Source organism: Triticum aestivum, chromosome 4B (assembly GCF_018294505.1).
Source record: "Triticum aestivum cultivar Chinese Spring chromosome 4B, IWGSC CS RefSeq v2.1, whole genome shotgun sequence".
NCBI lineage: Eukaryota > Viridiplantae > Streptophyta > Magnoliopsida > Poales > Poaceae > Triticum > Triticum aestivum.
In genome coordinates this window covers 116643223-116653676 of record NC_057804.1, presented here as the reverse complement: position 1 = coordinate 116653676, position 10454 = coordinate 116643223, and the positions used below count along the sequence as shown (strand labels likewise).

At 43.7% G+C, this 10454-nt stretch overlaps 1 long non-coding RNA gene across 1 annotated transcript; it reads right to left on the bottom strand.

Moving 5' to 3' along the window:
• Nucleotides 1-3246: 3246 nt before the first annotated feature.
• On the bottom strand, nt 3247-5479 carry LOC123094597 (uncharacterized). The gene is made up of 3 exons (XR_006445878.1): nt 4809-5479; nt 3991-4700; nt 3247-3575 (listed from the first exon to the last, which is right to left on the bottom strand). It is a non-coding gene; the product is annotated as an uncharacterized lncRNA (long non-coding RNA).
• Between the last annotated feature and the right edge of the window lie 4975 nt (nt 5480-10454).

The following is a 10454-nucleotide window of genomic DNA, read 5'->3' as shown; positions in this document are numbered from 1 at the left end:
GTTTCTCCGCCTGCAGTCATGGTGGATGTGGTGCAAGGGAGGAGGATGGGGAGCAGCTTGTGTTGTCGCCACCTTCAAATAGCGGATTCCGGTGAGGCCGGTCGTCCGAGTGCGTCAATGCGCGGTGCCGGAGTGGTTTCTCGGCCGGTGACCCTGCTTAATGGCGGCTTATGGATGGACGGGGCACTGAACATGCGTGGTAGATATCCGTCCTATGACGTCCAATAACGCATCGCCGGTATTAAACATGTGCGCACATCAGGACGGATTGAGAGCGACACCCTCGGTCGGCGTGCCGCTTCAATGGCGGAGCCAGTGAGAGGTCCCGTTCGCTCTGTACCGGCTTCAATGTGGAGCAGTGCGCTCTACAACAACATGAATGCGGACAAGGGTGGTCAGAACCGGGGTGTGGGTGATGTCCGGACGCCCGCAAAGTCACGTATGTTTGTCTCCGGTTTGCGGGAGAAAATACGCCCGCACCGCCATACGGACCGATTCATGCCCGCGTCGGATAGCACAACACATCCGTACCGTGCGGTACAGACTGTTGCGGGCGGTTTCAGGGTCGCTGTTGGAGATGCCCTTACCCTCTATATTTGAATTTCACCTTATTTTTAGGAACAGACAATTTGGCCCACATCTGCTACGCCTTTAATGTGGATTGTGACAAAAAAAATTCTTCCAAGAAGAGCCCGTGCTAACCCAGGCTTTGTCACAATTTTCTTTTCTTTTTAGGATTGATTCTGTCATAATTTCTTTGTTTCGAGGAGCGACGACAGCGGCGTGTAGGCGGATCGTTCTGACGACGGTAATGGTTGTTTAGTGGTCTTAGAGCATCTCTAGTAGACCCCGTATAATGTCGATCCGCAAAACTTGTTTACAGTTCACTGTAGATCTGATTTGCGGGACGAATTTGTGCACTGCAGATTAGACCTGTATATGAAACTATAAAATTCTAAAAAAGCATTCGCGGGAGAAACTTGCAACGACCTTGATCATACATAGTTCATCATGATATTACATTGATCATACATAGTTCATCATTATACTACACTGTACTACTAGGGGGGAATCTGTGGGCCGTCCAGTGTACCCGAGCCTACGCTACCAAAATCGACGAGCTCGCGACGGTGATGACGCGGCGGAGGAGCTGGAGGAGCTCAATCCTCATCGGAGTCGAGGTCGATCCAGACCTTGGCGTGCTCGGCCTGCGTGCCGCGCAAGTCCGCCTCCATGGACGTGTGCGCATGCGACGCCGCGACACCTGTCTCGAGGAAGATTTGCTCGTGCTCGAGCTCGCAGCGACGCGCGTCGGCCTCCTCCCTCACCGAGCGCTCTATGATGGCGCACTCTAGGTACTCCTCCTGCCCCGGGGGAGGTAGACCTCGGGGCCGATTACTCCTCGACGCGATGGCGCGTGGGCCTCAAGCTTGACGGCGAGCGACCCGAGCTCCTACAACTCTCCATTGACCAGAGTGAGCCGCGAGCTCGAGGCGCCCGCGGACGAGCTCCGCGCGGCAGAGGAGCCGGAGAAGGCGTGGCGGCGGACCGCAAGCTCGCGCTCGTACTCGTCGAGCTCGCGGCGTTCGAACGCCGCAAGCGGCCGGCTCCCGTGGTTGAGCCACCTCCGCCCCCCCCCCCCCCGCGCGCTTGCATGTGGCGTGGGATCTACGGCGACGGCGCTTCGCGTCATCCCCACCGCTTCCGTAGCCATCCATGGGTCGCTAGGCCTTTTTTAGGCTCGCCGGCGGTAAGAAATTGGGCCGGAGGAGGAGGGGAATCGCGGCGGAGCGGCGGCGGAGGTGGATAGGGTTTGACCCGTATCCAAGCGGTATAACCACATATATAGCGGTGGAAATGGACTTTTTCCGGGCCGGGCCCGAGATACGGTGTCTATTCTGACCAGAAAAAGGGTAGAACCATATACTCGCCAGAATTATATGGAGTCGTCCCTTTTAGGGGTCCGCTAGAGATGCTCTCAAAATCTTGAAGTAATTTTTAATATGTCTGAGGTGCTTTGTATTTTTAATAAACTTTGATAATAAATCTGAATCATTTTCGTAAGAAAAAGCACGTGTGGTCATAGCAACCCCCGGGCTGCTAAAGGCTAGTACATCACAAAATAATTACTTACGCGGAAATTCTCTCGCCGTCATATATGAAATGCATATCCGGAGGCACATCCGTAGAGTTGTTGGAGGTGCTTTTGTCAACACCTGCAATTGCATCTATACAAGCTCTGGAATTGTAGGCAACCCAAATCATTTTGGTGTGTCTTCGTCGTTCGCGACATCAGTAGGTAGTCGGGACTTCAATAAAGACTTCTGAATATTTTCGCTTATAAAAGTGCAGTTCCTCCCTCCCTCAGATATGCTCTTTTCACTTAGCAGATCTTGTCTCCCTCCACTACGTCTGCTACCATCTTCAAAAAAGAAAGAGGAAAGTACGGCGAAAGTGCCTTTCTGCTCCCGAGCTCATTTGAGCTCGGTGAACAGTAAAATCGAAAAAAATAAAAAAATTCAAAAATTTCCAAAAAAATTCTCAAATAAACATTGACAAAAGTTCTAAGTGCTTGCAAAAATTCATCATGAAATCACATTCATGTAAGGCGTGGCAAAAAAAACAAATTCAGCCTCCAAAATGCTTTAGAAAGTAGCATTTTCAGAGTACCGATTTTGTTTTTTTTGCCACGCCTTCTAGAAATGTGATTTCATGACGAATTTTTGCAAGCACTTAAAACTTTTGTCAATGTTTCTATCAAAAAAAAATTGAAATTTTTTGAATTTTTCTCGATTTTTTTTCGGTTTTACTGTTCATCCGAGCTCATTTGAGCTCGGGTGCAGAAACTCCACGTCCAAAGTACCGCTGCTACTGACGAATCCTGGGCCGTTGTTTCCCGGCGGCTTCCAATCTCACAGACCCCCTCCAGATCCATCGGTCTAAGAAGACGATGGAGCTGAACAAACTAAGTACGCGGTCTCATTTTATCCCAAAAATGGACCGGGTTCCACTGTCAAGAGATAACGGAATATAAACAGAAGAAGAAGAAAAAGCATCCAAGTGCAAAGGGGTTATAATGAGAGTCTAACAGCTGCTGTCCTACCCCACTAGCCACCCAACACGAGCAAAAGTAAATCTACTACAGCCCTGGGGAATAAAAGAGCACTTTCCAACATACAATTCAATATTATTATCCAAAACTGCTGTGCAGACCGTGCACGACCATTGAACGATTGGCAACTAGTGATGTGCTGCTGTCCGTTGCAATGCAATGGACAGAACTGATTGATTGTGGTGTAAAATTCGTCTGGACGGTCTCGTGTGCATAGCATTCCTGAAAATACTTTCTATAGGAATGAAAACACTAAAAGGTTTTTTTTTTTGACACCTTTTGTTCATAAGCTTCATTCCCGAGTGAAACTCATGTTCCATGTCATTATGTCCATGATCTTGGTTCTCAGCATTGGTCTTTGGACCATTCTTTTGCCTCTACCGTTATCATGACAGGCAACACCCCTTCTTGAAGAGCAGTTGGGCCTTGCTTTAATAGTACACATTCCTCAACATTTGAACTCCTGCCATTAACACATAAAAGAACAAGCATAACAAATGAATTCAGCCGAAGACCTAACAAGCTTATGATCAAAACATGCCATTGCTGCGATGATGCAAGATGGCAAGTGGATGCGGCATTCCAAGGCAACATGATTGTCAACAAACTAACTGGCTGTCGTTAAGGCTCGATCCCTCCCTTCCTCTTGAGTCGATCAGAGCCATTCTAGAGCAAGTATGAGATCGAGCCTCCTACATCGACGATCGATTTTCTTCATGAACTCCCCGACAATAGCCAATCTCTCTTTGGTGGATGTCTGGTAGGGCGATCTCTCACTAATGCATCACTTGCGGGTGAAGATCGAGCAAATAACCTCCACCCGAATAAAATTTTCACCTACACCAAAATGACATAAGAAACAAAAGGCATGGACATACCTAATTGTGTTTCTGCTCCAATGGTGGGACAGGCAAAGGCAAACTCTCTGTTGTCTGCAGGACTGCCGTGATAGGCATATGGACCCTCGACACTTTAGGAATCCCTAAGATGCTAGGGGCCTGACTAGTCAGCTACACTGCAGTCAGCTTCACCACCTTCTCAAGCTGGTCAGATTCCTTGGAACCTAGCAGTGTCAGCCTACTACATGAATTAGTCAGCCAAACACTGGCTGCTAACTACTTGAACACAAACACAAGAAACAAATACAATGACATACCTGACGATGACGGTGACCTTCCTTCGGCCACTCCTTGGTTGTTTGTGAAATGACCATAACTGGACAAAAGCCATACACAACTTGGGGCACTCGTCGCGATAGCAAACGACCAGGCAGTCAAAGTCATGGCTCGTGTCATCGAATGTCTAGGCGCTATGCATAAGTTCTTGGGTTCCGCCACTTGCAAAACTAGCCTTGGCACTGCCTCCATAGCCCCAGCACCAAGGCTTCATCATGATGCTTCCACTTCGAGAGCGATATTCTTGAGCGACGGGTTAGCGGAATATCATCCTCCCATGCCATGATTGCTTGGGATCGACTCGGTACCCTAACGGTTTCCTTCTTTCAGGTGTTAGAACCCTTAGTAGCTGCCACCTCCTCTTTCAAAAACTTCTCGTCGACTTGGTCGTTTCGGGGAGTAGTGGTATTGACCTATAAGGCAAGAAGGTTTTAGTCATAATCAAAATTCAAGGTTGGATCAGTCGCACAAGAGCAATATGAAAGCAAAGGAAATCTCACTTAGATGACCAAAGCACTTACACGAGGCCGGGGATGGTCAACACTGCAAGGAACTACATGACACCTAGCTCACTTCTTCATCTTCCAGAGTCAAGGTTTACAATACCTTCATGAAGTATTCATTCGATATATTCCTAGCAGTGATCCCGGTGCAGTCGAAAGTGCCTGAATTGATAGGATGTGCCCTTGCATGAAGTGGCAAGATGCGCCATCTCAACTAGGTCTTGATGAGATCCACTCCACTGAGACTCACATCCTTGAACTATTCGATTCGTTGAAGCAATTGGTCGAGATCACGCTTCTCCTCCTTGGAAGGCTTGGCATTCCAACTGACAGTCGTCAGTGGTGGCACAACAACACACTGGGAAGATCTTCTTGACCACTAGGCGCACGTTCGATCAGGAGATAGAACCACTCCTCTCCCCAAGTATTCAGATCAAAATAGTTGTAGGGTGAAGAGGGTCAAATAATAACTCCCCTACAAACTATCATGTGTTCACCTTATCCTCGGAGCTTCACTGAGATGTGACACTTCCAAAGTCCCGAAAGCGGATCGGTACCTAGGAAGCACTCGCATAGTGTGATGAAGCAAGCAACATGTAGAATGTTGTTGGGTTAGAGATGGTGGAATTGCAAGTTGTAGAAGAAAAGTAGCCCTCACATGAAGTCATGCAGGGGCAAAGTAAGCTTCATGTGGCATGAGCTAAGATGAGAAAAACTCACCCACGAGCGGGGAAGGCGCTAGCATGCCCACCACCGTCCGCCAGGGATTCGATCCTGTGATGGGGCGAGTCCCACCCTGATGTATTTGTTCTACATCGCCTCATCCACAATGGGTGGCAGCCAATCTCCTTTTATCCACCCACTCAGAAGGGGGACAATGACGTTGGAAGGGCTAGCATTGGCAATACTCTTCCTCTTGGTTTGAGACATGGTTGTGGGGAGAGCCGAGATGTAACGTGTCTAATGGAGCACTTGCTCGATATGGGCAATGGTGCAAGATGAGAAAGAAGCAATGGGACAGAGTGAACCTCTCCTTCCGATGGTGCACTTTTAAATAGGCAGTGGAGGCAAACCACTTGGCCCAGCAACCACATCTTAGTGGTAAATCAAATCCCTCTGTACAAACCAATAAGGAATCATCTAATGTGTAGCCACCAACCGCATCATCAAAAGCTAAATTTTGCCTGTCACGTGCAGCCATCAAGATGACATCTGGGTGTAGTCAGTTCAATTGATTGCATTCAATGTATAAAGTCAATGGAACGTTGTAGCCAATATTCTAGTTGACCACGACTCTTCGCACGGTCCAAATGTCTCTTTGGCTAAAAGTTTGACCAAATCAGGCTGCATTGCATGCAATCTGTGGACTCAAGAAGATCCTAATCTGGCCCTTCTCCGTCCCAAGGCATCATCCGGTTTATCGCTCAACGCAATCACTTGAAAAAAATTGTCCTCGAAACATAGACGTTGATGATCAACTCTTTCGGGCTTCAGATAACTCAACGTTGCCAAGGCAAGATGACAGAGATGGCATCCTCAGCGGCACTAGTTGGTTCCCTGATACGTTTCCACCGTATCTATAATTTATGAAGTATTCATGCTATTATATTATCCATCTTGGATGTATTATATGCATTTACATGATATTTTATATTATTTTTGGGACTAACCTATTAACCTAGAGCCCAGTGCTAGTTCTATTTTTTCCTTATTTTTGAGTTTTACAGAAAAAGGAATATCAAACGGAGTCCAAATGAGATGAAACTTTACAGTGATTCTTCATCCAAGCATACCTTTAAAAATAATTTTTGTCTCTGTTTTAAAAGCTTCGAGCTCTGACACCTCTACAAATCCCTACTTCCCTCTGCGAAGGGCCTATCTTTTACTTTTATGCAAGAGTCAGTAGTATTCCTTCTCATTCCAACCTACTCTTCAGTTGGCAAGCATCATGTGGCGGGGAAAGATCTAAGCATATATGGACATTCAAATATATTTGATCATTAATTATTATTGTCGATAATTATCTATAGGATAAAAAAGTTGGGAGGCGAAACATTAAGCCCATATCTTTCACTGTGTTCAATGGATGCTATTTGTTCTAAAAATATGGTTTGAGTGGTAGCAATCAAGGAAGACTATATGATAGTTGAGTATGTGGGATTTGCTAAATTAAATCTCTTACATAGACCCTTCCTGAAAATAAGATGAATTGCAATTGTTTGATGGCTGAGAACATAGTTTGTTAGTTTTCAAGAAAGTTTATGGTCTATGCTTTAACATGTGAGTAGCTTGTTACTTGATCATGAGAAGCTTTATTATATGAGCTACGGTTATGATAAATAACGGTGCTAGAAAAAGTGATTGAAATTATCATTGATCAAACTTGTGCACTTGCTAGCATTCACACTTCATAAATAATTTCATTTATCATTTACCTACTCGAGGACGAGCAGAAATTAAGCTTGGGAATGCTGATACGTCTCCAACGTATCTATAATTTATGAAGTATTCACGCTATTATATTATCCATCTTCGATGTTTTATATGCATTTACATGCTATTTTATATTATTTTTGGGACTAACCTATTAACCTAGAGCCCAGTGCCAGTGTCTGTTTTTTTCCTTGTTTTTGAGTTTTACAGAAAAGGAATATCAGACGGAGCCCAAATGATCTGAAACTTTATGGTGATTTTTACGGACCAGAAGAAGCCCCCGAAGCAAAAGAGTTGGGCCAGAAGAGTCCCGAGTCATCCACAAGGATGGAGGGTGCCGTCCCCCCCCCCAGGGTGCGCCCCCCTATCTTGTCGTTGAATTGTGGACCCCCCTGACTTTTTCTCGAGGCCAAAAATTCCTATAAATATAGAAACGCCCAGATATAAACCTAGATCGGGATTTCTGCCGCCAAAAGTCTCTATAGCCACGAAAAACCAATCTAGGCCCTCTCTGGCACCCTGCCGGAGGGGGCCATCATCACCGGAGGCCATGGAGGAGGATCCCGGAGGGGGCCATCATCACCACGGAGGCCAAGGACCAGAGTAAGAACCTTTCCCATCTAGGGGAGGCCATGAAGGAGGAAGCACAAGGGGGAAAACCTCTCCCCCTCTCTCTCGGTGGCGCCAGAGTGCCATCGAGGGAACCATCATCACGGTGATTGTCTTCTTTAGCATCACCGTCTTCATCACCATCCTCATCTCTTTTATGCGGTCCACTCTCCCGCACCTCGCTGTAATCCCCTACATGAACATGGTGCTTTATGCCACATATTATAATCCAATGATGTGTTGCCATCATATGATGTTTTGAGTAGATTTCTTTTGTCCTTTGGGTCGATTGATGATCTAGATTGGTTTGAGTTGTATGTTTTATTTTTGTGTTGTCTTATGGTGCATTCCGTGTCGCGCACACGTGAACGATTCCCGTTGTAGGGTGTTGAAATACGTTCATGATTCGCTTATAGAGGGTTGGTAGAGTGACAGAAGCTTAAACCCGAGTAAGGGGGTTGTTGCATATGGGATAAAGGGGACTTGATGCTTTAATGCAATGGTTGGGTTTTACCTTAATGATCTTTAGTAGTTGCGGATGCTTGCTAGAATTCCAATCATAAGTGCATATGATCCAAGAAGAGAAAGTATGTTAGCTTATGCCTCTCCCTCATATGGAATTGCAATAATGATTACCGATCTTGTTAACAATTGCCTAGGCTAATTCCACACACTGACCCATCATTATCCACACTCGCTATTTATAATATATGGTAATATATTCTAAATTTATGATAACAAAACCTACTTTTATATTTTAGTTCTCTGATATCATGCAAAGTTATCCTCTTCATACCCACAACATAGTTTTATTTCTCGTTTCTAGAAGGAATCAATCGTTCATTGTATGTAGAGTCGTATCAGTGACAGATAGGACTTGAGAGAATATTGATCTTACCTTTAGCTCCTTGTGAGTTCGACACTCCATACTTATCACTTCCACCTTTGGAAATTGCTACGATGATTCCTTGCACTTGGGGATTATCAAGCTCTTTTCTGATGCTGTTGCCAGGGGCAATAACGCGGGGTTCATATTCTCGCGTGTGCTTGTTTGCTTTCTTCACTAAGTAGATTTTGTTTTCCCTTTTGTTTTTGTTTTCTTTAGTTATGGGTGAAACATATTTTTTTTTAAAATGATGAAAATACAAAAAAATTACTTGCCTCTTTTGCCTAAAAACTTTTTAAAAAGAGAAGTGATTGGAAGGTTATGCATTCGAGAAGTGAGGGTCGACCTTGAACACTTGTGTTCATGCTCATGGAAACAATGTATAATTTTCCATGGAATTTTCTCAAAAATAATTACCCCCTTGTATATATCAATTTTATTATAAAAATAATGTGCCAAGTTTTGGTTTTAGGATGTCTAGATTGCTTGTTTGCTATGTTCGGTGCAAAAACAGAAACTTTGGCTATAGTGCGTGAATTTTACATTTTTTACTAGAATGTCAAAAGCTTATGAAACTTTCTGCACTATACTTATATACAAATTTTTTAGATTGTCCTAATTTTTTAGAAATTTTGGAGTTAGAGAAGTATACGAAGTTTCCAGATTACTACAGATTGTCTTGTTTTTGACAGATTCTGTTTTCTACTATTGTTCACTTATTTTGATGAATCTATGGGTAGTATCGGGGGGTATAAACCATGGTGAAGTTGGAATACAGTAGATATAATGCTAATATGAAATTGGAATGAGTTTACAACAATACCTAAAGGTAGTGATTTATTTTATTATACTAACGGATCTCACAAAGTTTTTGTTAAGTTTTGTGTGGATGAATTGTTCGAAGAACGAGGAGTTACCAATATGAGAAGAATAAGGAGAGGCAATAGTTCAAGATTGGGGATGCCCAAGCACCCCAAGTAAATATTTCAAGGATACTCAAGCATCTAAGCTTGGGTATGCCCCGGTTGGCATCCTATCTTTCTTCTTCAACAATTATCGGTATACCTCAGTTTTGTTTTGTTCACATGATATGTGTCCTTTGTGTTTTTCTTTTTCTTTATGCACCATGATAGTATGAGATAGCCCTTCATTGATTTATAGAATGCTTCATGCGCTTCACTTAAATATTTAGAGTATTACTTTATAGAATGCTCTTTGTGCTTCACTTAAATCTTTTGAGTCTGACTTTATAGAATGCTCTGTGTGCTTCACTTAGATCTTTTGAGTATGAATTTATAGAATGCTTCTTGTGCTTCACTTATATATTTTGAGTTTGGATATTTTTCAATCTATATTAATTGTAGAATGCTCCATGAACTTCACTTATATATTTTGGAGTATGAATAATACTATCATCGAAATTGGGCTTGGAAGAGTATCATTATAATAACATGCCTAGCTAAAAAGGCATTAGAGAAAAGCGCTTGTTGGGAGACAACCCAATATTTATCCTTACTGTTTTTGTGTGTTAAAATCATTAAGCTAATGTATTAATCATGTTTTATAGCTTTTGTTTCAATAAAGTGCCAAGTAAGACCTTTGGGATGGCTTACGGTGACCGTTGATTTGATCTTGCTGAAAAAACAGAAACTTTTGCGCTCATTGCCAGAATTTTAAAAAATCACAGAAGCGTGATTTTGATCTTCATTTTTTACACAAGATTGATATACAAATTG